This window comes from Mchenga conophoros, linkage group LG3 (genome assembly GCF_057382185.1).
Source record: "Mchenga conophoros isolate Kocher_MC1m ecotype Shallow Benthic linkage group LG3, M_conophoros_male_GT1.1, whole genome shotgun sequence".
In the NCBI taxonomy this organism is placed as follows: Eukaryota; Metazoa; Chordata; class Actinopteri; order Cichliformes; family Cichlidae; genus Mchenga; species Mchenga conophoros.
The window spans coordinates 71,643,274-71,668,258 of NC_140528.1; the positions used below are offsets into that span (position 1 = coordinate 71,643,274).

General features: G+C 42.0%; 1 protein-coding gene across 27 annotated transcripts in view; it reads left to right on the plus strand.

Moving 5' to 3' along the window:
* ptprda (protein tyrosine phosphatase receptor type Da) overlaps positions 1 to 24,985 on the plus strand; it is a 418,286-nt gene that overhangs the window by 108,792 nt on the left and 284,509 nt on the right. For all 27 annotated transcript variants that reach the window (XM_085267046.1, XM_085267055.1, XM_085267050.1 and 24 more), the window contains exon 4: positions 9,637 to 9,660. The gene's annotated coding sequence lies outside the window, so the exon portion shown is untranslated. The remainder of the gene's footprint in view (positions 1 to 9,636; positions 9,661 to 24,985) is intronic.

A 24,985-nucleotide genomic window follows, 5' to 3' on the forward strand; every position in this document is an offset into this window, starting at 1 on the left:
TAACTTGCAAAAAAAAAAAAACCAAAACAGTGCTGACTTTAGCAAATATGATACTACTTAAATCTCATATATGCAAATAATATTAAATTAACTAAATTCACAAGGTTCAATAAACACTCCATTTTCAACACGTAAATATTCGGGCAATCATTTCATGGTCCAGGTTTTAAAGAATTGTCTGATTTTGGTTTTATGATTTGATGTAAAAACACTGGCATATATTAGAGATGAACTGCAATAATTAAAGGTTTTCATCTGTCAGGTGAATTTTTTAATACTTTGCAATGCCCTTAGGTTTTTTCCTTAGATATTTTCATCAGCTTCGAGTGTTTAGCACTGATGTGCAAGCACTAATGAAGTAGTTTTAGTTGAAAAATAAAGCAAGAAGACTTTACCAATGATTGATATCTCCTCAAATAATGAACAGTAGCTGATTACTTACTGACAGCCGCTTACTGAGTCCTGAAAGTGGTCATTAGTTGCATCAAAGTAAAAGTTTGGACTCAGACACCTGGTTATACAGTTGAGTTGTATAGTGTGTAAAAGATAAATATGTTGTGCTCTGTGCTTATACTCGTCTGTCCTTCACTATCTCTCATTGTCATACACACACGCACGCAGACTCCTCTCGTCTCACCGGGGAAAATATCCACTGTCAGTGCGAAAAATGGAGTGGAACAGATGGCATCAGAATGATTGAAACCACCTACAATGGTTCCCACAACTTCCCTGTCTCTCTCTCTCTCCCTCACTCGTCGACCGCTTTCTCCCTCTCTACCTGCCCGCTCCCGCGTTCTCGCCCAGCTACAACCAAGCCTTTTCAATGCCAGCCTCACAGCTCTTGCCAAAGAGGCTCAGGCTCAGTGGAAGCCCCACGGCACCACACAAAGTCAGCCAAGAGGAGAAAGAGAGGCGGGAGAACGGGAGAGAAGAAGAAGCGTGGAGGGGAGGAGGACGCAGGGGTTCGGCTGTTTTATTTCTCCACCTGTTTGAGATTTTTCCCCCCCTGTGTTATTTTCAGCCCCTCTATTTTTGGATCGCTGCACTGCTTGCAACAACTTGAAATCACGAAACAGCCGAAACGTTCGCTCTCACGCACGTGATCTTTTGCTCCTTAAGCAGCTGAAATAAGTTTCAGTAACAAGAGAGTCCCTCTTCCCCCCTGCCCCCACTTTTCCACTTTTCCTTTTTCTCACCCCGGCCGCCAGCCCCTCCCTCCGGCCCCACCTCACCTCATCACACCTCCCCAACAGCAGGCTGGTTTGCTGAGCGCCAGTCATGTAAATGAGATAGTTAGCAGATCAAAAGGCATGGAGAGGAATTTTTAATAGCAGAAGAGGTGTTGATTAGTGTCAGGGAAGGGGAGACGAGGCAAAGTGCAGGCAGCCTCTATTACACCCCAATGCTTCGAGGCATATGCTAAAGTGAGCGAGCGTCGACGCATCTGTGTACACTGATGCGAGGGGGGGAGACAAAGCAAAGGAAATGTCTATGCGTGCTTATTTTCGCATGCATTTCCAGCATACCTGCAGACATTCGCCAGTGATGACGCTGCACGTGTGTGTGTGTGTGTGTGTCTTGGCATCAAAGTGTGTGTGTGTGCCTTCCCTCCGGGAGATGATTGTTAATGCATAATACATAGCTCCATATTTCCGACTATAACAGCAATAATGTTGGTGCGCTGAGTTTATGAAGAGGGGATCAGGTGTAGGAGAAAGTGATTACAGGGCATAAACACCGCTACTCATATTGCTTCATTGTGAGTAAGTAACTGGCACCAGAGAGTGCGCCAGAGACCGTGCTGATCAAACGCTTGACAAGAGCCTGACTTTTGGTAGTTATAGAGAAGTGACACGGATTAACGAGGAAGCGTCGGACAAGGAGGCCTAAATGCTCCAAATGTACATTAAATCCCGACATATTAATGAGGATGATCTGGCTTGGCTATGCTTATTTGTATATATTCAGTTGGCATCAGCAGCTGAGGTTTATCGCTGTAATCGGTCTGTAATACACTGCATGTAATTGTGGAGTTAATTATACTTTAGCTTGACACTTAGCAATTAGTGTAGCATTTTTAATTAGCCCTCTAAGGGATTGTTTTAAAAAAATTTATTTTATAAGCATCACGCTTACATAACATTTTGCCATTTGCCAGAGAAATGTGTGACTGCTGCCAGCAGTCTTTATCTCTGAATCTAAATTTGAATGGAACCTTTAGATAAGGCCTAGGAATAAATAAACAGCAGTTCAAAGCTGGCATATCACTGGCCTTCAATCTGTGTCCAGGGGCTCACCCGCCTGCTTTTGCCCGTGTCAGAATTTTCATCTTCCTGTGCTCCCCAGCTGCATGACACCCTACCTCTTGCTCGCGCAGATGGCAGAGGGGTCGAAGCACTTTAATGAATTTTCAAAGGAGCTACGTCGGCAATATTAAAAGATACCCCCAAACTTAAACACGTCTGACACCCGAGGCACGACTACATGCAAACCGCCCTAACGTGCGAATGGATGCCAGCCCCCAAATATACAACGCGCAGACATTAATATTACTCGTCGTTGCGAGCCAATAACATCCACAAACACAAAGAGAGGAAAATACCACATCCTCCGCGCTGTGGCGGACGTTCTTAATTAACTCCATTAGAATGACAGGCACCCGCTGGAGGGTCAAAGGTCACTTTTAATGATGAGCTTACATATGGCAGCCACCATGTTGCCTTGCAAGAGAGACGAGCAACGCTTCTGCTGATCCATCTGTCCCGTGGTAATGACTGCACCTGGCCTCACACGGGCCAACGCACACAGGTAAACGGCGCTCGCAGAAGTAGCTCAGCTCGCCAAGAGAAACACAATTAAAAAGCAATAAGCCCGCTCACATCTTGCAGCCACATTGTTTACTCATTATGTCTAATTATCTGTTTGAGTCAGAGATTTAAGGAACTCCTTCGTACAAGCTCCTCAGATTGTCGGCGTGAGCGTTTAGCGTGCAATGGGGCCGTAAATGACTGTGATCTTTAGACCTGAAGAATTTCAATTGGAAATGCAGTCAATTGTGAGGCGTGTCCTCGTGACCTGCGGTAATGGTGAAGTGTCAAACATCATTAAAGTCTCTCTCTTTGAGCTTCTCCAGCTCACACCATAGCCTAAAGTAACAGCAGCTCCAGACCCAGGTTTTTCTTAGTTGGCCTTGATCACGCCGGTCGACATACGAGTGCCTGTAGGGTTTCCCCCCTCCCGTCTTCACAAGTGGCTGATATGAAGGGCCGAGCCGGCGCCGCACTGCTAGAGGCATCAAGGCTATTGCCGCTCCCTCGTTTTATTTCTTCCTTTCTACCCTTTCCTCCCTCTACTTCTCCCCAGGCAAGAGAGTCTTTATCCCACCTCTGCGTAGCTGAACCCAGGGTCAGAACTCAGCATAGAGCCCACGGGTCTATGATCTCCCAACTTCTGATCACTCATCAAGGTCTGCCAGGCTGAATTCCAGAAAAAAGCCGCATTTGAAAAAGTCCCTTAAATCCCTTCAGTGTTTTGTTTTTTTCTTTTTTTCCCTTTCTTTCTTTTTTTTTTAAACACAAGAGGGTGGGCAAAGCCCCCAGGAAGATACATCAGACATGTGGCTTCATTTGAGTTAGCTCTGTTATGTCATTCATTTTTTTCTATTGTGCTTTTCTAGCATAGCAGGTAAAAACTGGGAATAAACATGAGTGATCTCTCTCTTCTCTCTTTTTACAATGTTTTTGCAGTCTGTTGAAACTCTGTGACAAATGTGTCGAAAGTATAATTGTTTCAGGAAAAAAGAGGCATCTATTAGTAATTAGTCTACCTGTGATTGCTTAGTTTGACTCCCGCCTGACCCGGGGAGGCGAGGGGGGGTGGATGAGAGGATAGTAATAAAGATTTGGGATTGAGATATACCGAGCACGGCACTTCAAAAAAGAAGACAGCTGGAACAGAAACAGAACATCTGCTGCTGTGCTAACATAAGCATACCTCATTCCCGTACTGTTATGCCTGAGCAGCCTTTAAACCGGACAGCCCCCCAGTCTGACAACTGCCTGATGAAGTTTGGAGTTTCTATAACTGCGCTCATCAAGCTGTCACTCACAAAGTACTTATTCACACCTCAACTCGGAAAGGGATTAAAAACAACTGAGCAATATTTTATTTTATTTTTTTAGTCGGAGAACAGCCTCGGCTCTGGAGCCGATCTGGCTTTTCGTCTGACTTGTGTAAACTTCTAGATACTTCCGCAGTCTGTGTGAGCCCAGGCCATCTGTAGCCTCTGTGGTGGCTTCTCTAATTGTTTGTTGCGACACACACGCACAAAAAAAAAAAGAAGTAATGTTTATTTCAGCTCAGATGGAAGAGTGTGAGCGCTCTCTCTCTGCATCGCTGATAACGAGGCAGCAGCGTTCCCGTCTCCTGCCGTATCTTCTTTGCACCTTTTTTCCCTTTTTCTCTCTGCGTCGGAGCCTTTTTGCAGCTAGCTGGAGCATGGCCAACCAGAGCCATTTTGTCCCATTATGTGGTACTGTAAAAAAACAGCTGCTCTCATTCCACACTGGTGAATAGGTTAAATGGTGACACAAGAAGCAGGGCCTTTTTTGTCATGGTCTAAATTGACCGACAACAGGCGCTTGAGGTTTCACTGTTCTTTCTCGGCTGCCTTCCAGCTCCATTGCTTTTGATTTCCAATTAGTGGGCACTCACTCCTGTAGCCGATTTGAGGAGAGCGAGCTTTCCCTCGCTCTCTCTTGCTGTTACTCTCGCTTTCTGTGTGCATGTGTGTATTGCCTTGTGCCCCTGAGAAAAAGTGGAGCTGTTTATTTGAGGGGGGGGATGTCTGACTCGCTGATTAACTGCAATTAAACTGAAAAGGTGCCCTGTGGAACTAGACAACAGAGGAACAGGGGATAGGGCGGTGGGTAGTTTGATTTCCTGGTCAGTATCGGTCCCATTAGTAACATACTGTTTTAACAATAACGCCTTTTCTATGTACAAGGCACCCAATACCATTATACTGTACATAAGCTGCAAGAATACTGCAGCATGTTATTTGAGTATTTGAAACAGGAAACATAGATAATTACAGAGGAAATAATACTTACAATAAGAGGTACAGTAATAGATACATATCAAATCAAACTGTTGCTTTTCCTCCGCCTTACTTGACCCGAGAGACAAATTTTCCCATTCACCTTTATTCGCCCGTCTATGAGAGACTGAAAATTGGCAATAAAGGTTCGTGCAGAATTTCTAGTGGCTGCTAGAGGATAATTTAGCCACAAGTTATTTAGCAATTTGATCAGACCTTTAAAGATTTACTGTGGCGGTTGGTGTTAAGAGATAGAAGTCTTAATCTTTAAGGGTTTTAAGGCTTGATCTGCAGCGGGCAAATCTTTTCTAGATAGTCATTTGGCTGATAATGTTTGATTTATCATTGTTGGAATTAGTACTGCGAGAGATCCACGAATCAGATTGAAACCACATCACTGTAATATTGAGCTAATGTATTTAAGAAGATGTGGTGGGGGATTTTATGTTGGGGAAAAAAATAAAAAGAAGAAAAATAAAAAACCAAAGCTCACCTGACTCCCCCCCTAAAACAGCAGTGTTCTCTGTGATGTGGTGCAGTATGAGACGAATGACAAAATTCAACACTGGCAGCGTGAAACAGAGTCTCTCTCGGGGAAACTGATGTCCTTGTCCAGGAGCTGCCAAATCTCAGAGGACGCACCATACTGTACCCTACACCAAAAATCCCACCAAGGGCAGATGATGCCTCTTTAAGTTTAATCCAAATTCTTGTATAAAGGGTAATCTTTGGCACCATTGTTTCTCTGCACAACAATTCATTATGAAATGAGACTGTGTTCACAGTGCAACTACTTTGACTATCCCGAATACCACTTTTTGAGCTTCGGAGACTTGAGTCAACAGCAGATATTTGAAGCTTCACCTAACGCAGGGGTGTAGTGACTTTGATAACCACAATGTTGTCTGAAAATTGTCTAAGTTGACTCCAAGCTAGAGCAATTAGTAGTGTTAGTTTTTGACTAGGTTTAGATCTTCTGAAAAACAAGACATATTCACACTAGAGTAAAAACAGGATGGCAACCTTCTTGTGACTAGAAAAAATGGGTTATTGCCCAGAGATAGCACTGAATTTTTTTCCTATTTGGCGACTGATTGCAATTAGCTGTGGCAGACACTTTTGATTGCAAGGCCTTTGCACAGATCGCCTGGTGAAAGGCAGTCTGTCTCCAAACACTCCAACATAGACTGACAGCAGTCCCTCTGAGGCAGTTTAGTGATTCAGTCTTAGTCAGTGTGCACTGATGAGCCCACATTGTCTGCAAGGCCTCTCTTTGAATTTCTGTTTAATGTGAATTTCAATGACATAGCTGTGTGCTCATTTATCACAGTAAATTGATATATTATCACAAACAGATTGCATGCAATTACCAATTTAATCCCATTCAATTGCAAACTGATTGCAGACTTTCTTTTTCTTATTGTAGTTTTATTGCCTTGACGCAACAAGCTCACTTTGAAAATGGCATCGGGCCGCGATGGGTTGCAGGATTAGTCCCTGATCTCGAAGTAACTATTTCAAAGATAACAAGATGACAATGTTTCACGATAATTTTGTTCTCATACCAACTGTTTTCCCGGGTGTGACCGTAGGATGAAAGACTACGAAAAGTTGCTAAATCTGGCAAGAAAGTTGTGAAGTTTGCAACAGCAAAGTGAGCTAAAGCTGCTGTGATTATCGCTGCTTTGAGTAAGAAGTTTCTCTGGTGAAAAGAGATGGTAAATATTTCTCTTTTGTGCATTTACCCACTAAAACAGTTTGACGTATGAAGGGAACAAAAGTGTGGGGATTACTGTTATGACGTGCACCCGAGTTGAGATGGTAAAAGATGATCACCCAAATTTTAAAACTCAAAACCAAAGACCTAAATAACAAACAGCCAGTTATTAAGATACAGCTCAAGCAAACACTCCACACACAGAATCAAAATCAGCTTTATTGGCCAGCTACAAGGAGCTGGACTCTTTTTGCTTTCTGTGTGCTTAAAAAAGATAACAAAGACATGTGTGGCATATGTACAGATTTGCATGTGCAATGCTACAAAGTGCAAAAATACCGGAATAAATATGGAGTCTATAACTGGCAACTACTGTATTTATACACCTATAGACTTGAGACAATGAAAGCTTAAATGTCAACAGGACTCTTCGTGAAATGCACTAACTTTCTGCTAATTCTTGAAGCTATTTTGGTACAAGTGATGTCATAGTGAGCTGCCACCACAACCACAAAGAAACAAAACAGAGAAAAAGAAACCAAAAGAAAAGAAGATTGAATTTAAAAGAAAACATAAAAGGGTTCACGGTGAGGCTGCCAGTTGCTCATCAAAGCAAAGCCATTTCTTCTTTATTGCAATGGCTAGTCAAGGCTTAACTTAAAAGGAGCCCGGGCCTTCACTAAAGACCCACGTTGGTGCTGTGACATGCTCACTATGCCACATCTCAGAGGCTTTTTGTAATTCCCCCAGTACTGACCACTCCAAACATACCCAAATCCCTCTTGTCAACAGAGAAAAGACAACACGGGGAACAGACTTCTCAGCTTCTTTCTTTTTATTTGACTTGTCAAAAGTTTCCATATCGTGTTTTGGGTTCTACACAGCATAACTAAGACCTTGGAAGCAGCTTATCTGCTTAAAACAGGAGGGTGAGAGAGGGTGAAAAAAGTGTCTTAGTCTTCCATCTATTTCCTGGTTCACAGAGTGGGTTTATTGAAGCCACCAGAGCTTCAGTTTCTCCCTCTAGATTCTCCCTCCACCATACCCACTAGTCTAATCCACTTAGGCCCACGCTACCTCCACTAGTTTTGATTGGCTGGGCATCCTAAATTTCCACCACAGGACTCAGAAGGAAAAAAATCAATAATCTTCACTGCACTGCAAAAAGTCTCTCTGTTAAAAACAGGAATGTGGAATAGCTGAGAGCGTAGGACTTGTCCTTCCTGACAAAGTACAGTCATCTAACTGTACGCGCTTCATTGTTCTCAAGCATTTGCACTTCATTGCAAAATGCACCGCATGTAAACATTTGCCACAACAACTGTATCTTTTACATTTTCGTTGTTGCCTATTACTGGCATGGCTTGGTCTCTCACTTTCTCCCAAAACTGATGCTAATGCCGTTGAAACCCCAGGTGCTTCTCCACGGCACTTCAAGTCCAACATCAGTCCCTGCTACCCCCCTTCCCCAGGGTCCAATTTTCCTGGCATGAAGCTTCAAGGTCCTCAGCTGAGCTCTCTGTTTAGCAACAACAGTAGCAGCGAGCACGGATGTGTGTCAGGCGGAATGTAATGAGCGTCCCAGAGATTGAACCCCAATCTTCCTCCGCCTTTTGCCTGAAAATAGATTTGTTCTCACGCACAAAACAGATATTGCAATCACATTCACTTGTTGTTGATCCTCGTGGGGATTTGCTGCATCCCTACCAAAAATGTAAATGAATGCAGGGAGTTTTGGGGGCTGAGGGGGCGGGGATAGAAATCATCGGTGATAAATCATATTACCCGCAAATTCTGCTTAGCAACAAAACAAGACTGCACTGTAAGCAACAGCAACTCCGAATTAGTCCTGAGTCTACTATTTCCCTCACACTATTCCCTGTTATTGTCAGCTCACTCCATTTCCGTGTTTTATTGCACATTTACAAGAAAGCAAAACTGTGCTTTAGAAGAGTACATTTGTACAGGGACCACTTCCGATGTTAAAAAAAAAAAAAAAAAGCACGGTGTAATGGAAATCCAGTACATATTTCTCAGCATGGTGGAATATTAGTACAGGAAAGCAGAGGGGAGGGTTGGGGACCAGGCCTATCTCAATACCCCTTTCTGTAACTCATGGGAATGTCAGGTAGCAGTGACTAGTGAAGATGTGGCTAAATGGTGGCCTTTTTTTGGCGTGCTGCCTGGGGTCTTTGTGGCGTGCACAAGACTGCCATTTTATTACGCCTTCGGAACCTTGGATGTCCGCTGTCGGACTAACAAGCTCGGGGAAGTGTAGTAAAAGGTCCAGGACATAGGGTGAGAGATATCTGAGGGCTACTTAATTACCTCAGAGACATATGGAGAGAGAGCGAGGAACACTCTGGGTGTGGGTTTGTGTGAGCACATTTGTTTGTTCTGTGGTTGTGTTACACTAGTGGGGGAACGAAAGAAGAAGGGGAAAAAAAGGCGATGACTCGCAGGTAATGGATTGGGTTTCTGCTTACATAATTTCTGCCTCCACCTTTAAAATTTTGAAACACTGACAAATATTAATGCAAGTTGTGCAAACTCGGGATCCTCGGGGGAGACTATCTCAGACGTTTCATGTCCCTCGATTAATAAATGATGTCCCCCTCTCTTGACACAGCCTATTCTTAACCCCCTGACTCTGTACAATGCTGGGAGACGATCATTTTTCAGGGTAGCCGGAGAAAGCCTCAGCCTGCGTTGAAGTTTAGCTTGCTGTACATTGTAATTTGCTGACGTTTCTTCTTCTTTTTTCTCGCTTTCTCTCCTCCTCCCCCCCCTCCCCCACTTTTCCCAAATGATTTGCTTACAGATGTGACCAACCATTCCGCACTAGGTAAGACTTGTTTCATTTTTCATAGCACTATTCCCAAGAGTGAGAGCGCTGTTTGAATTGTCACGTGTCTATGGAAGTGATGCAAATGCATGAATATAGAAAAAGGGTTAGGTGACGGGTGGGGTGGGGCTCGGGAAGAGCCAACGCAACACCGAGATGCTGATGTTTGCCCAGTAAGGTACGCAATGCCCTGCAATCCCCACCCATCCCATTTTCCCATATGTGTGCATGAGAATAAACAATGGTGGCTTTCTCTGGCAAGTGGATTGTGTGCTCTGTGCCTTCAATTTGAGTTTTATTCAAATGAGAATCAAATGTCCCAGATTGTTCAAAGAATACGCCAGCAGTGTTGACTTAAACAAGCATTGAACGGATGGTGTTTGTTTCCACTCTATGGTGAGTGTGTGGAAATCTCACATGTGCTAAGCTGTGAACCCCTTTGCTGTTTCGGCAAGTCCACGTGTCAACATGAAACCGCTGGTAGCGTGGATAGTGGCCATGTAGTGAGAGAAACCTGGATTTCTTGTTCCCGGAATTAACTTTCCTCTGAAAGTTCATCCATGCTTCAACTTTTCTTTTTCTTTTTAAGGTGGTCTGCCATGTACTGAAGAGCTGAAAAGGACAAAAGTTTTTATACTTGGTAAAAAGACTTGGAGCAGTTTTACACTCTTAGCCATAAAAAAAGACGCCATAACTCCTGCTTCCAACCCACTGAACACTCCTTCTCTGTAGTCAAACTGCATTGCACTCTGGCGTTCTCAGATCTGCTGCAGCATTAATTAGAAATCCCACACAGATGCACAAAGAAAGAATAATTCAATTCCGACTCAATACCACATTTGTTTTTTAACCTAGAAAGACAGCTGATGAGGGGCTCACTTTATAATTCCGTTTATCCTGCGCAGGTCATACTTAGTGCAGTTGTGCTCATGTGGGTCTGATGGATGCTGCTTTTTTCCTGCATATGTCAGAACTGCATTAATTACTTTTCCTCACAGTGGTGGAAACTGCTTCAAAGATTATCTAATAAAGCCATGCATTGTAACTGCAGAAAAAACGAGGCTGAATGTGGATGTCAGGGTTATAGGGGGGGTTGTTCCAGAAAGCAGGTGCACAGTACTGTGCACAAGTCTTGAGCCCCCTTTGTTTCCTTATATTTTGCTAGGAAAATGGGAAATAGGTGCAGGGATTATTGAAGTTCCAGATTACAATAATAACCAGCTTGATGTTTAGTGTGACCACCTTTATTCTTCATCGCAGCCGGAACTCTCCTAGTCAGTTTTCTCATAATTCTTTGAAGCAGTCTTCAGGAATAGTTCTCCAGGCTTCTTGTAGGACTGTCAAAGCTCTTTTTTTGGTTATTGGTTGCCTTTTGTTTTGTGTTCTCTCAATATGATCCCACGGTGCTTCAATAGTGTTGAGGTCCGGGCTCCGGGGAGGCCAATCCATGACTGATGGTGTTCCACTGTGTGTTTTTCTATATATGTGTGTTTGGGATCATTGTCATGGTGAAAAATGATGCCATGGCCGTCAGACATTGGTAGATCAAACCAGATGTCTATAGAAACACACTGTTGTACACACCCCCCCCCCCCCCCCCCCCCGATATAATGATGACAAATTGTCATATTTAGATTCATCTGTTCATAAGACCTGTTGCCAGTGATTTTCAGTCCAAGTCTTGTATAATGTGGCATAGATCAACCGTTTCGGCGCTCTTCTCTGATGGATTTTTTCCTATTTCTTAAGAACATGACTTTCAGAAACTGTTCATCTTCTGTAGATGGTCTGTCACATCTTCATTTGCCCTCCACTTGTCCAGTTTCTTTAATTTTTTGAAGGACACACTGGGCACAGTGTCAAGATAAGCCAAGTTTTCAGGTAATAGCTCTTTGGGAATCACATTGCTGATGCAAAAAAAATAATATTTTATGTCTATCAAGTTGTTATCTTTTTGTCTTCATAGATTCAGCTAACAAATGTGAATAAACGTGTTTTTGGTTTAGGCTAATGTTAACAAAGTGAACAAAGATACAGCCTAAAACTGATTCTTTGCCAAGTTGTCTGTTATATATAGACACAACACTGGCTCATCCCATGAGTTAGGTGCCTTTCTAAACTTCACTGACTCATATGCCAGTGTTAAGTGGCTGAAGAAGCAAACAAAAATGGGCTGATTATGGTCAGGTACAATCACAGTAGGGCTGAACGATATATCGCATTTGCGATAATATCGCGACATGATCAAGTGCAATTTTCTAACCGCAAAGGCTGCGATTATACTGCGATTATATTATACAATTTATGGGCTGCATCCTCCTGAGGCCGCATTTGTAGACCGATTACGTCACAGCGACGCGCCGAAGGCTGTCCAAATTACTACCATATCCCAGAATTCATAGCGCGGCCCAGCCAAACTCCAGTTTCCAGCAATGGCGGCCGCTACTGAGTTTTAAAATTACTCATACTAATCTTTCTGGGTCACAAAATAAACTTTTAACATATTTTCAGGTGAGAAAGTAGTTGTGTAAACATCAAATATCTGCTCGGTTTATCAAGATATCCCATATTTGCAAAAGTGCTTCGACGTTTTCAGAGGCGTCTGCTACCCACCAGCTCGACAGCTAGCCGGGAGCTCGAGGGTTACTGATGCGGCCGAGAACGGCACAACTCCCGGCACATCATTTTCAGATCACCGCGGAGTTTCGCTGCTCGGGTTAAACGTAATATATAAGTCACTTAGACAACCTAAAAATGTTATTGTTGGGCTTTTTTCAGTGTTTTGTTTGTTCGTGAGTAAATCGGTTTGGCTGAGATTAAAGTTATTAGATTAGATAAAATAAAACTTTATTAATCCCCCGGGTGGGTTCCTCCTTGGTTTTCACACAGCTGACTAAACGTCAAACAGAAAACTTATTAAACAGAAGTATGAGACAGTCGAGAATTTACGCCAGTGTCTGGTTATATTTTAGATAGCAAGAAGCAGACGGCCGAGTTTATTAAACTCCACCGAGACAGCGGTGACGCTAATCAGAACTAGACCGTCCAATTTCACGCCTTTAAATTTTAAAGGCGTGTTTGTGTGTGTGTTTATACAATTGCTATTATGTTTGCACTTTATGTGTAATGTTACTGACTGCAGAGATCAGTAAGATGTGTGTATTTTTTATTTATTAGTTTTATTTATTTAATATTATTTTTTAATTGAATGACTGTCTAGTAGTTCACAGATGTCGAAAAACTGAGTGTGGTAAAGCCACTGATTTTGTTTATGTATATTTCTGCAATCTGCACATTGTACTGACTTTCATTTTAATGTTTACACCAGGGTTCCTTGCCAGCACTTTATGCTCAGATGTTTGTAAGCTAAAAATAAACTATTGTGTATGTTCAAATATACTGTTGTGATTGAAGAAGTTAAATAAAAATGTCAGTCATCAATTCATGCATCACCTCATGTCATCATAACAGAGGTCTGTCTTCCAGGAAAGAACAGTTTAAAATTAATGTAATATAGTATTGGCCATACTATATGATGTATTGCTTGTCTTTGTTTAATAATACAGAAGACAAAGACCTTAAAAAATAATCGCATATCGCATCGCAATCGCAATATTGGGGCAAAAAATCGCAATTAGATTATTTTCCATAATCGTTCAGCCCTAAATCACAGGACTGAAAATAACTGAAAAACGCAGCCAATTTTCCAAGAAAAAGTTGAAAGCCTCGAGAACTATCACTCAAGACCACTTAAAAAAAGAAAGACTGACTTCTTGGATGAAAAATATAAAGAAATGAGTTGTGGATCAAGACTTTTGCATAGTACTGTTGTTAAAACTCGGAGTTTCTCAACTGCGAGTGACAAAATCTACATTTGGAGGCTGGAAGTGACTACTTCACAAGACTGTGTGAGCTTTATATTTTGAACTTTCCCCCCCTTTGTGTTCAGATTCTCTGTTTAGGCACAAAAGACTACTTGTGCAACAATCCTCACGCGTCAAAAAAGTATGCTCAACTGCATATGTGTTTAAATGTAATGCTTGCACGTTCTTTTCAAGCATCCTTATGTGATCAGTTAGGAAGGGAAAGAAAGCCCACTACCGCCTACCCAAAAATACCAAAGGACAATTGTACATTTGTGAGACACCGGCAGCTTTGCCAAAGGGCAGGATGTGAAGCCTTGAGAATAGAATGGGCTGAACGTGGTAACTGAATCTGTGAACTTAACCTGCTCCGTTTCTTATTTTTATTTTTAACAAACTCAGAGGGTCTCTGTGATGCCGACCTGTAGCAGCTGTCTGCTTCAGTTCCTCCTTAAAAAAAAGTCGATGTCAACATATGTAGTTTGCAGATTTAGTGATCATTCATCGGTATTTGTCATGGTGTGATTAGTCACACTGATTGAACAGTCCTGTCATAGCATCTCATGTTCTAGATTAAGCGACTATTTCTAAATCAGGATGATTGCCGTGCAGTTTAAACAGGCCCCATATGGTCTTTGTGTGTCTTGATAGGCATGCATTTATGTTTCCAGTTCCCCTGTAATCGCTGCAGACTCTGCTCTTTATTCACTCATTACCCTGCCAGTAATGTCACTGAGCTCCACTGCTGCTACCTTTCTTTACTACCCATGCACTTGGACAACTCAGTGAGCATCCGCAGATTTACTTTAACTAACGGATCGTCCGTCCTTGAACCGAGAGCTTGGGGAGTTTGTTAAATGTGCTACGTGGAAAAAATCCTAGACGTAAAAGAAGGGTACGTGCAAAAATATCCCTGGCTGTTGGATGTCCAGAGAAGTGTAGCATCCTATGTTTTGTCAGTGTGTGTTAGAGACACTCAGCAGGCTGCAGGAGAGTGATGGAGGTTAACTGCATGACTGAATCTACCATAGCAGGGCATCAGACCAGGACAGCGGGACTTTTCAGTGGTACCCATGGCTCCAAGCATCTGTTCAGAAGGGGAAAATCAATCATCTCACCCCCAAGGTGTAGGAGGTGTATTGGACAAATGAGAAAACTGGCACACCTTGATGCGACTCTTACTTGACCGGTGTTGTGGCTCAGATACAAAGTTTTTCTCAATGCAGTTGACTTTTCATACTCGGACAGACTGCCACGTTATTGTGTAATTGAATACCCAGCGCCATGCCACTACACTCGCGCAGTTTGGCTACTCGGCAGAGCATCTGCAAGCAGTTCTGGTCCTGCTCTCAACTCTTTGAGGCAGGCACTGGCTGACTGCTCGGAAACAGAAAACCCCTGGCTAGCTGAGAATAATAAGTACCCATGGGAAGCTGCCAGATGGACGTTTACTGTGAGCCTAGCTGGAGAGGGAGAAATCTGTCAAACATCACAGTAGGCATCTGTGGGGGAGCAGCGCAGGTTCACATCCACTATGCCGGATAAGAGGAGTGCTCTTTGTCGAGACTAAAAGCTGTTAGATTTTTAACGTATCACATCTAGTTGATGCATTTACCGTCTTTTTTTTCTCACAAGGTCAGCAATTCACATTACATTAAAGCCACCTGTTACAGTAAAAGCTTTAAATAATGTCTAGATTATGGATGCTTTAAGGATCCATCTATCACTTGATAGTAGGGGCCATTGCAAATACAGTCTCTAAGTGCTGTGGAGGTTGGCTTTTTTCTTTATTTAATACAAACCTATTCTTAATGAACACTGTACTCAATTTTTAGCCAGATTCGACTGTATTGCTAATGCAAGGATGGAGATTAAGACAGAGATTCCTCTTTTATTAGTGTGTGACGTTTTCAGGTGTCTGCCTATGCAAAGTTTTCTCCTACATCGCCCCAAAATTTTGGTTACAGGCGATTGTTTCTGTAACTGTTCCAAAAATGATCACTCAAAAAAATAAAAAGCCTCAGTTTCTGCCTGAGATAATCCTCGAATCCTCGTCTTTTGACTCGGAGTAGAAATGTCCAGTGCCTCCACACTCCCCCCCCCACCCCATCCATATACTCTTCAATATAAAGCTATAGGCAAGGAATTACAATTGGCTCATTATGCTCTCACAAGCTCAAGGGTTTCGTAGTGGGAGAATGAGAAAGAAAGAGCACAAAGAGTTCATTCCAGCATCGTCAGCAGTGAAATAGGACCTCGGTTCTCTTAGGCAAGCTGTGCTCCCGTTATTATTGCATTATGTCTGGCAGCCCTCCTTTCAGACAGGAACTGAGCCACATTTGATCAGTGATATGACACTGGCAGAGAGGAGAGTGATTGCTGGCTGCTCAGTTAAGCAAATACCATTATGTGGTAGAAGTCTAAAAGTAGATCTATGCCTGGTGAAAATTAGAAAAGGCAAGTTTGGAGAGCATCCAGAGTGTTGGCAGCTTTGTAATAGTCCACAGTGGATTCATCTGAAGTTATTTATTTATATATATATTTTTTCCATCTCTCAGAGGATAAGAACAATGCTATTCATGGATAATGCAGCACTTTCAAGTCTCCATCTGTGTTTATCATGCCCTTGGAAAAAAAAACAACAACGACGCGCTGCATATCATTCAAAAAATATCAAGAATAAATACAAACTTCACTTTTTTTTTATATGTGCATTTTATGACAACTTTATTATAAGTGCAGGTATACGTGAGGGACTGTGTGTTTTTAACAATGATTTGGAGTTCACAGGCAACGTGGGAATTCTTGTAAGGCGAGCATATGAGAAGCCGTAACCCAGAGTCAATCATACTGGTCCCTGTGGTGGATTGTGCTTTTTTCACCCCCCCCGCGTTTTTCCCAACAACAGCTGGTTGAGTTGTTAATAAGAAATGTGACTGATAGCTTGTTAGTGTGCCTTTGCATACACTTGAGTGACAGATTCAGCAAGCGTTCACTCTTATTTCCCGCCTGTGGGAAAATCTGCTTACGTTGCATTGTGGTAGCAGCATGTCAGTTATTCCCCTCGAATTTTCGATAGAAAAACATTGACATGATAATCCCTCATCATTGGCAGATGATCACGCATGTGAGTTTCCATTCTAAGCGCATGCAGATGCTTTCGGGATGTCGTGGAACAGTAGTTTTTAGGCAGACAACATTTAGATTTGAGCTCGCTTGGACGCACCTATCGCTGTAAGTGAAGCCGGGCTGCTGTAATGAACAGATGGCTTATCTTTAACTTTATCAACAGCGGAAGCGTCGCTAGCAAATGCAATAAGTTACTCCAGTAGCTGGAGGGAGAGCTGTATCCATCAGTAGCTAACGGCATATGGTGTAGGCACATTAAGGTGTCCTCTCCCTCTATTTCCCTGCCTTCCTGTTCTGTGAGTGGTCCTGAAGCCAAGCATCAGATGCTAACTTCACAAGGCAGCGTGTGTGTGTGTGTGTGCTTGTGTTGTGAGGGTTACTGGGCACCCGATTTAAGCTCCTCAGTTTCCTGTTTCATTAATTTTCTTTTTCCCCCTTTAAACTCTCCAGACATTTGTTTACTGACTGCATTCATTAATTATATCCCCTGGTTTAGCTTTACACCTAACCCAGGACCCCATTATTTACCTACCTCTGTTGTTTTCCTATTTGTTGTTTTTCAGAATCTGGTTTTTGCTAGTTCATAGTTTCAAGGCTATTTTCAGTTGCCAGTTGCCAGTCTTGGTAAAAAAATAAAAAAATAAAATGTTTTTTTATCCATTTGGAGAGAAATCACAAGGAAATATTAGCAACCATATCCGTGTCAAGAGGGTGTTGTTTTTCCTCTCTCTCCGACTAACAACCTCCATTGCCTCTCCAACCTAACCACCCAAGTAAAGCGCTCTATTCCAACATTGGAAGGAGAGCTTGTTTACCAGCTCCTCCATGTGTTGCATCCCTATTAAGCTGAACGTCAATCAAAGCCTTGTTTGCTCGAGCGAGTGGCTTCGTCTTCTGCAGACCAACATGACAGAACGGTGTTGGACACAAATCAGACGGTGCACAAAAACGACACTCACCTCATGCAGATCGGAGAAGTGCGCGGCGGCAGTTGTCGTGATTACCGGCGTCTCTCGCGAAACATCAATGCCCTCGTGTGTCTAAGGAGTGGCCCCTTGCTGAAATAAAAAAAAATCCAAAGTTCTCTGGGCTAGTAACAAGGTTGCCTCAAGGTCAGTGCTATTTCTGTGCCGACTACATTTGTCATTGTTTTTCTTTTCTTTTCTTCAGGAATGAATTAACATTGTGTAATAATCACCTCCGGTGCTTTTTAACTCTCATTCTCACTCCCAGTTTTGACACCCTTTTTATGCTAAATTTCAACTCATGTATAAAACCTCTGATATGCCGCAGCATGGATCCAACACAAACCCCCCCAAGCCTTCCCTTTCCTATTGTTACTCCATGTTACGTCTCTCTCTAATAAGCAGCGTTAATTAGCCCGCTCCTCAAAAATATAATTTTCTATTGTGTCTTCGGGGTTTGGTCATTAAACGAACAAAAGCAGTCAAACGACTGACACAATACACTCAGCTGATTAAGGGCGCAGCCATGACAAAATGTGGCTGAGAAACAATGAGGGGACCTGCTTGATTCTACATCATCCTGTTATCTCTTGTTTTTGTCTTCCACTCGGCTTGCGAAAACACGTGACCTTGTTGCACATGTTGCACATGTGAACTCTTAATTTTGAACAGAAGCCCATTTTTTGTATGCGATTAGATACACACACTGCTTAACAAATTTACTAGCCCACTACCACTATTTATGCCACAGCTGCCCTAAATTATCAGCCCTGACGAATGGCCAAAATCACTTTTTTAATGTTTTTGTAACGGTTAATCTACCAGTAAGCTCACAAGCTCTTCAATCAAAATGATATTTCTACTGCCACAATATGATTGTTGATGTTATCCGTGAACTTTCCATGAAAAAGCAGGAAAAAATAGCAAAGCCCATTTATATTTTTCGATTAACACGCCAAATTAAAGTTATTTACTTGCATACTTAAGAAAAAAAATGCTTTTAGTCATTGAATTTAATGCTTTCTCAAAGAAGTCCAGTGTTCAAATTTCAGCATAGAACCATGAATTCAGTATTATTCAACTATCAAATAGCAATATATTTTTCAGTAGATGTTTTTGTATTTTCTTGTGAAAGGTGGTTTAATAGATTTGTTAAGCACATATAAGAATATGCTACCAACACACTGCTGTTTTCATGCCTGAATTTTTATCCAGACCAAAATCTCTTCTATTTCCAATCACATCTTTTGGGATAATAGCCGAATTCATATGGTCTCCTTTGAGACAGCATCTGGCCCAAGTTGGCTCAAGCATCATACATCCATTTTGGCTGAACATTTGAGAATGATGAAGACCGCTGGACAAAATCCATGGCCTCGCTTCTCTGAGGGTTCAATGTCAGAGGTCGTTGGGTGACCAACCCATCTGTCGGTCTGGCATTACCACATAAAGTACAGGCTGGATTGTTTGTAATCGAGCAGCATGTTTCGTGGGAGTCTAAGCAGAGACAGGCTGTGTTCACGGCTTGCTCAGATGTATACTGTACATCTACATCACCGCAGAGCGTGCCAGCGGATTATGTCACTGTGGCCGATTCGATAAACAATGTTTTGATGGAGGCAAAGTGACAGTAATGTATGTATTTTTTGGGGGGGTGGCCTATCAAGGTTTTAGAGGTATGTAATGTAAAAGCATATGCTTGAAAAGCTTCAGCAATACTACCATACAGTTTAAAACACTGCATGCTTCTTTGGTGTAGATAGAAACTGACAGTTATACTTGAATTATTATAACCGTCTAAACTGAGCCCAAGGATGAGATCAGGGTCAGCTCCTGTGGCAAAAATGTTATTGGGCACAATAATAGCATTCAAGTCTTTTGCATCTTAAACCAGCGGTCCCCAACCTTTTTTGCGCCACGGACCGGTTTATGCCCGACAATATTGTCACGGACCGGCCTTTGAGGTGTCACGGATAAATACAACAAAATAAAACTAGTACCAGTACCGAAAAAAAGAAGATTTATTCATAACACACGTGAAAAGACCCAGGAAAACCGAGTTAACGATCAAAACGATAACAAAATAACGCTGAAAACCGATAAAAACCCTGAAAACCATACATTTCACACCTGAGCCTCAACACTCTCGCGGCCCGGTACCAAACCACTCACGGACCGGTACCGGTCCGAGGCCCGGGGGTTGGGGACCGCTGTCTTAAACCAGCACATCCTCAGATCGACCATTATGGATAGAAAAGAATAAAACTGACTGGTATGCATCAGTTTTTACTTAGTTCTAGCACATGTTGCAAATTTACTACACTGGTTGGAAACGGGCAAATGTAGAAAACACAACCACATTGCACACATTTTCTTTTTATTCAGTGCTTCAAGAATCAATGAAAGGGTGATTTTTTTTTTTTTTATTGTGACAGTAGATGTCAAAAAAAGTTACCCATTAGATTTTCCAATAGTTAACTTCTTGAGTAACTTTGCCTCCTTTATTGGTTTTTACTTTGAGAACCAAAGCCAAAGCTGATGGGTCGTAGTTATATGAATAATGCACGCACGCACACAAATATTTTCTGTTACCTCTTCAAAAGCCACAAAAAAATAAAGCGGAAAATGCTCCCAATGACATGTAACTTGATTTCATTTTTTTCATCTATTTTTGAGAAGAATTGGTTTTGAGACCGAGTTAGAACTGCCTTTAATGCTAAATCTAATGTATCCCACTAGCTTTTCTCCCTGCCTAATGTTATTTACGGTTTCTGTCCATTGCTGCTCTGACAGAGATACAACGTGTCACATTTGTATCTTTTAAAGAAAGAAACTGATGGTCTTAAGGTCAGAAAGAGTTTTACAAGTGTGCCATCGCATCAACTCCTACGATGTCCACAGTATTCTGACTATGGGCGATTAAAAAAACAAGCTACTAATGCATCATTCATATAAGATTGAAAAGGTTTACACTATTTCTTTAAACGTCAAATTTCTCTTTTACATTGGAATTCAGCAAACATTTAGTCATGCTGTAACTTTTTATCGTTTATGTTCAGCCTCGTATTTGTTATAATTGAACATGCGAATACGTCATCATTCACAATAAAGGATGCCGTATCCAGTCGTAGTTTGGAAAATGTAACAGACTGTTGACGTGAAGCCTTAAAAATGTGTCCCACTTTCTTCTTTTTAACCATGTGGTGACCATTAACAGTGTAGTGGTTCTGCACCGTGGTAAAAGCGTGGATCTATAGAGGCTTCGCCATATTTAACCAGAGCTCTGTGTACACGGAAAGCTGCTCCAGCATGTCCCAGTGCAATACTGCTTGTGCTTTCTTCACCGAAACCAAAATAGAAACTACTGTTAATTAGTCCTCTGTGGCCTGCCATACTGAGAACCCAGGTTTGTAAATACAGGAGAGAAAGTGTCCTCAAATGTCCCTTGTTACAGATTAAGGCCTGGAGCCAGATGGGAAATTTGAGCCAGGCTGTTTTTATTTATTTTTTCGCTGCTACTGCGTGTGCATAGTCTTGGTCGGAGAAGGCACTGTCTATAGAATTCGTGTTTGTTCTGAGCCTTAAGCAATCACAGGCTCTGCTTAAGGCTAAGCCTTTGGCACGAGGAGAGTGGAATGACCTTGCAATTGGATTCAAGGTTTAGATGCATGAGGAGGAAATAAGGGCCGTAATTTCATTACTACCCTCACTATAACACAACAACTGCATTATAAACTACGCAGATGAGACATCACAATAATAACTGAGAGCAGTGCGTTCATTTATTATGTTAAAGTCATCCAGTGTCAGGATTCAGGAGAAGCGTAGGAGGCAGTGGGGTGAAACCGAAGGTGTGAAGGTGAAGGATGTGACTGAATGAGATCGATTTTAATGCAAATGACCAGAGTGCAGCTTCTTCCAGTTACATTTGCTTTGGCAAACTTCGCATAACACGTGTTACTAGCTATAGATTTGAGCAATTCATTAATTAAAATCAAAACGTGCCTTGCAGATTAGGGTGTTTTCTTTTAAGCAGCGATGTAATTGTTGGCTAGATTTGATCACATTCTGTGTTTTTCTGCTTATAAAGCTTTGCAAGTGCTATTCAGAAATCACCAGCCATGTGTAATTATGGACAGAACAGCGGAAAAACTTTCCAACCTGGCTGCCCGGAGCAGTGCTAACATCTCCCACATCCTTTGCTCTAATGCTGGCACGGTCAGTTTCAAATATGCTTTCGGTCAAGGGACTTGTAGTGACTCAGAAGGACTCATTTTCAAATGCAGTGTCACAGGCAAATGTAGGCCAGGCTCTGTTTTCCACACACATACTCAGCATTGCTAAAAAGCACAAAAGGTTAAGTCAACTATTAAAAAACTGTGATAGTAGAGTTGCTCCTTTTTACCTTAAATCAACACGAGAGACAGGAAAAAACACCAATTAAGAGAAATACTACAAACTAGTAAATGATAATATTTGATCTTGCATGAACACATACACAACAGCTGTTTTATCATCTATCATATTAAATCTTTAGGATTACGTCAGACACGTGATTATTGTAATAGTTTAGCTAGCTAAAGCTTTATTTGTTAGTTGTTGTTAGTTTGCTACTGGCTCCTCTAACTGTTTAACTTCTATCTACATACAAGTTGCTCTGGTGGTTGTACGCACTGTGTGCCACTGTTAACTGATAGTGTTAACTGATAGGGTTAGCTTAGACTCGTGGACCGCTCCATGAGTCGTTTGGTACCGGGTCGCGAGAGTTGAGGCTCGGGTGTGAAATTGATAGTTTTCAGGGTTTTTATCTTTAACTCGGTTTTCCTGGGTCTTTTCCCGTGTTGTAGTTGTGTGTCTTATTTTGAAAGAAATATTTACACTTTCCCATAGCGACCGGAGAGCATTAAGGGGCAGAGAGGAGGATGTTACTCTCAGTGTTGTTGGCACATTTCAGGAGGGCGCTGCTAATAAAGTTACACAATCACACAGTGAATTCGCGTTTATCATTATATGTACAAAATACCACCATTTTTGTCTTGGTCGTATCATTTTATTTTGTTGTATACAGCCGCGACACCTCAAAGGCCGGTCCGTGAAAATATTATCTGGCATTATACCGGTCCGCGGCACAAACAAAGTTGGGGACCGCTGTGCTTGTGTAGTGGTTCATAACAGTTGCCTAACACAGAAAAGATCCAGTTTCAAGAGTGAGAGGAGGCAGAAATCCCATGGAGGTTTACATCAGGAAACACATCCAGAGTTTGCAAATCTGTGCCAAAGCTAATACGCGGATGGATCTGCTGTGGTGACCCAATGTGAATAAGAAGCCTAGATAGTGTGGGAGGGAAAAAAGACATTCGCTGGAGGCATTCATATTGTTGAACTTAGTTAACACAGGTAAATTTAAGCCAGCATTAATTACACAAAGCTATTTAACCTCTTAAGCCCCAAGCCTACCTGATCTCCTGCCTTTTTCCCCCGTATCAGGGGGCGTTGGGGCTTAAGAGGTTAAATTGCATTAGATGACTAGCAGAGTCTTAGAAAGCATCACAAGTCTGTATTAATTTTTTCCCCCCTTTTCGGAGCCTGTTAACATGCGTCACCGCGACATTACACCCATCATTAATTTGCTATCTCGTTACCATACAACCACCTCTCACTCCTTTCATTCTCCTTCTCTCAAACTTTCCTCTTCGAACTGGCATGGTAATCACCTCGGTTGAAAGATGGCAGGCAAAGAAAAGAAATCAAGATACTGTATGCAAGAATAACAAGCTGACACTGCACTGTCAACGGCAGAGAATAATCTTTCCCACATTTTCATTCCTCCCCCTGGATTTCCGCCATAAACACGGTCCGACGTCTATTTTTAGCCCGTTTTATTTCTTTTCTTCTTTCGCCAGAATTCACCATTCAGCTTTCTATTGTCTCACGCTTTCTAGTCGGAGCCGTGCATTGTGAGCTGCACTCGAGCGGCGCCCTTTTTGTTCTGCACACTAATACGCACCTCGGTAGCAGTTTATGCAATAGCAGGTAACCTGTCAATTTTATGCAGCGGTTTTTATTCATCATAAAGATTTGTACAACTATACAGGGATTATTCCAAATCCCCAGAGAAAACGCCTTGGACATACAATGAAATAGCACAGCTTCATCAAAGAGAAAGATCCATTTATTATTCAAAACGAACGATATCGGTGGCTCTGGTGATGAAATCACGTTATCATATTAATGACTGAGGAAGAACAGGTAATTCAGAGGAAGACCTTCAGCGAAGTTACATTTGAGTTGGGTGCGTAATGACTATGTTAACATAATCCGGTCATGTTAAATTGGATCAGCAATATTATTAAAGCAGGCGAAGCTTTCATTCGGTGCCACTAATTCCTCTCAGTCTAACTCCTAATGAGAAATAAGGAAGCACTTACAAGCAAGCGCTCAGACTGAACTGCAGGTAGAGATTATCTGTCTGTCTCACTCAGTTTCTCTCTTGCATTCTGTGTTGGTGTCATGTGCACAATTACAAAGACCCAACCCCACGCAGAAACCACGCACACACACACACCCCTGTGCGCACTCAGGAATACACACTTTTGCTTTCAATCTCTGTCTCTGTTCCTGCCTCTCTCAGATGAATAGCACTTTGTAATGAAGCCAGAAGGATTTTCAAACACATCATTATAAGGCTCTTGGGAAACTGTATGGAATGAAGACCAGCTGATACTCCAAGATTTGACATGAAATGGGAGTTTTGAAAATAATAATAATTTTTTAAAAAAATCACACCGCTGTCAGTGGTGGTGCTTAAGTATCGCATAAATTATATGTTGCTACAGTAGAAATGATAAAGCGGTGACTGTAAGAGCTCCCGAAATGAGGAGCATTAATAGCTGGGTGCTGCTATTGAAACATAAAAGACGAAGTGAGTCACCGTGATTGCTCTGATGTGTTAAAGTAAGACGAGATATCATTTTAACAGTTACTACTGTTAATGTATTTATGGACCGCAAGTGTGCTTCAAAAGTAGAGCGCGTCTTCTCGTGTTACTTTGTTTTTGGCTGATCTGTTGTCGTGTTTTGTAATAACACACGTATACGTGACAGTTATCAGCCTTAGCTGGAGAAAGAGACTCTGAGCAGCTCTGGCATGCGTGCTAACATGCAGAATCACAGGCAGCAATCCAAGGGGGACCATTCACTGTCTTATCTGTCAGCATACAATGCTAATTCAGGTATGAACTAATTTCCATTTTTTTAATCTGGTCATGCTTTCAGAAGCGTTGACACTCTGCCCATGTTGTTGCTTCCCATTGGACATGCAAACAAAAGCCAAATACAGAATAAATTGGGAATGAAACGAGTTAAAAAA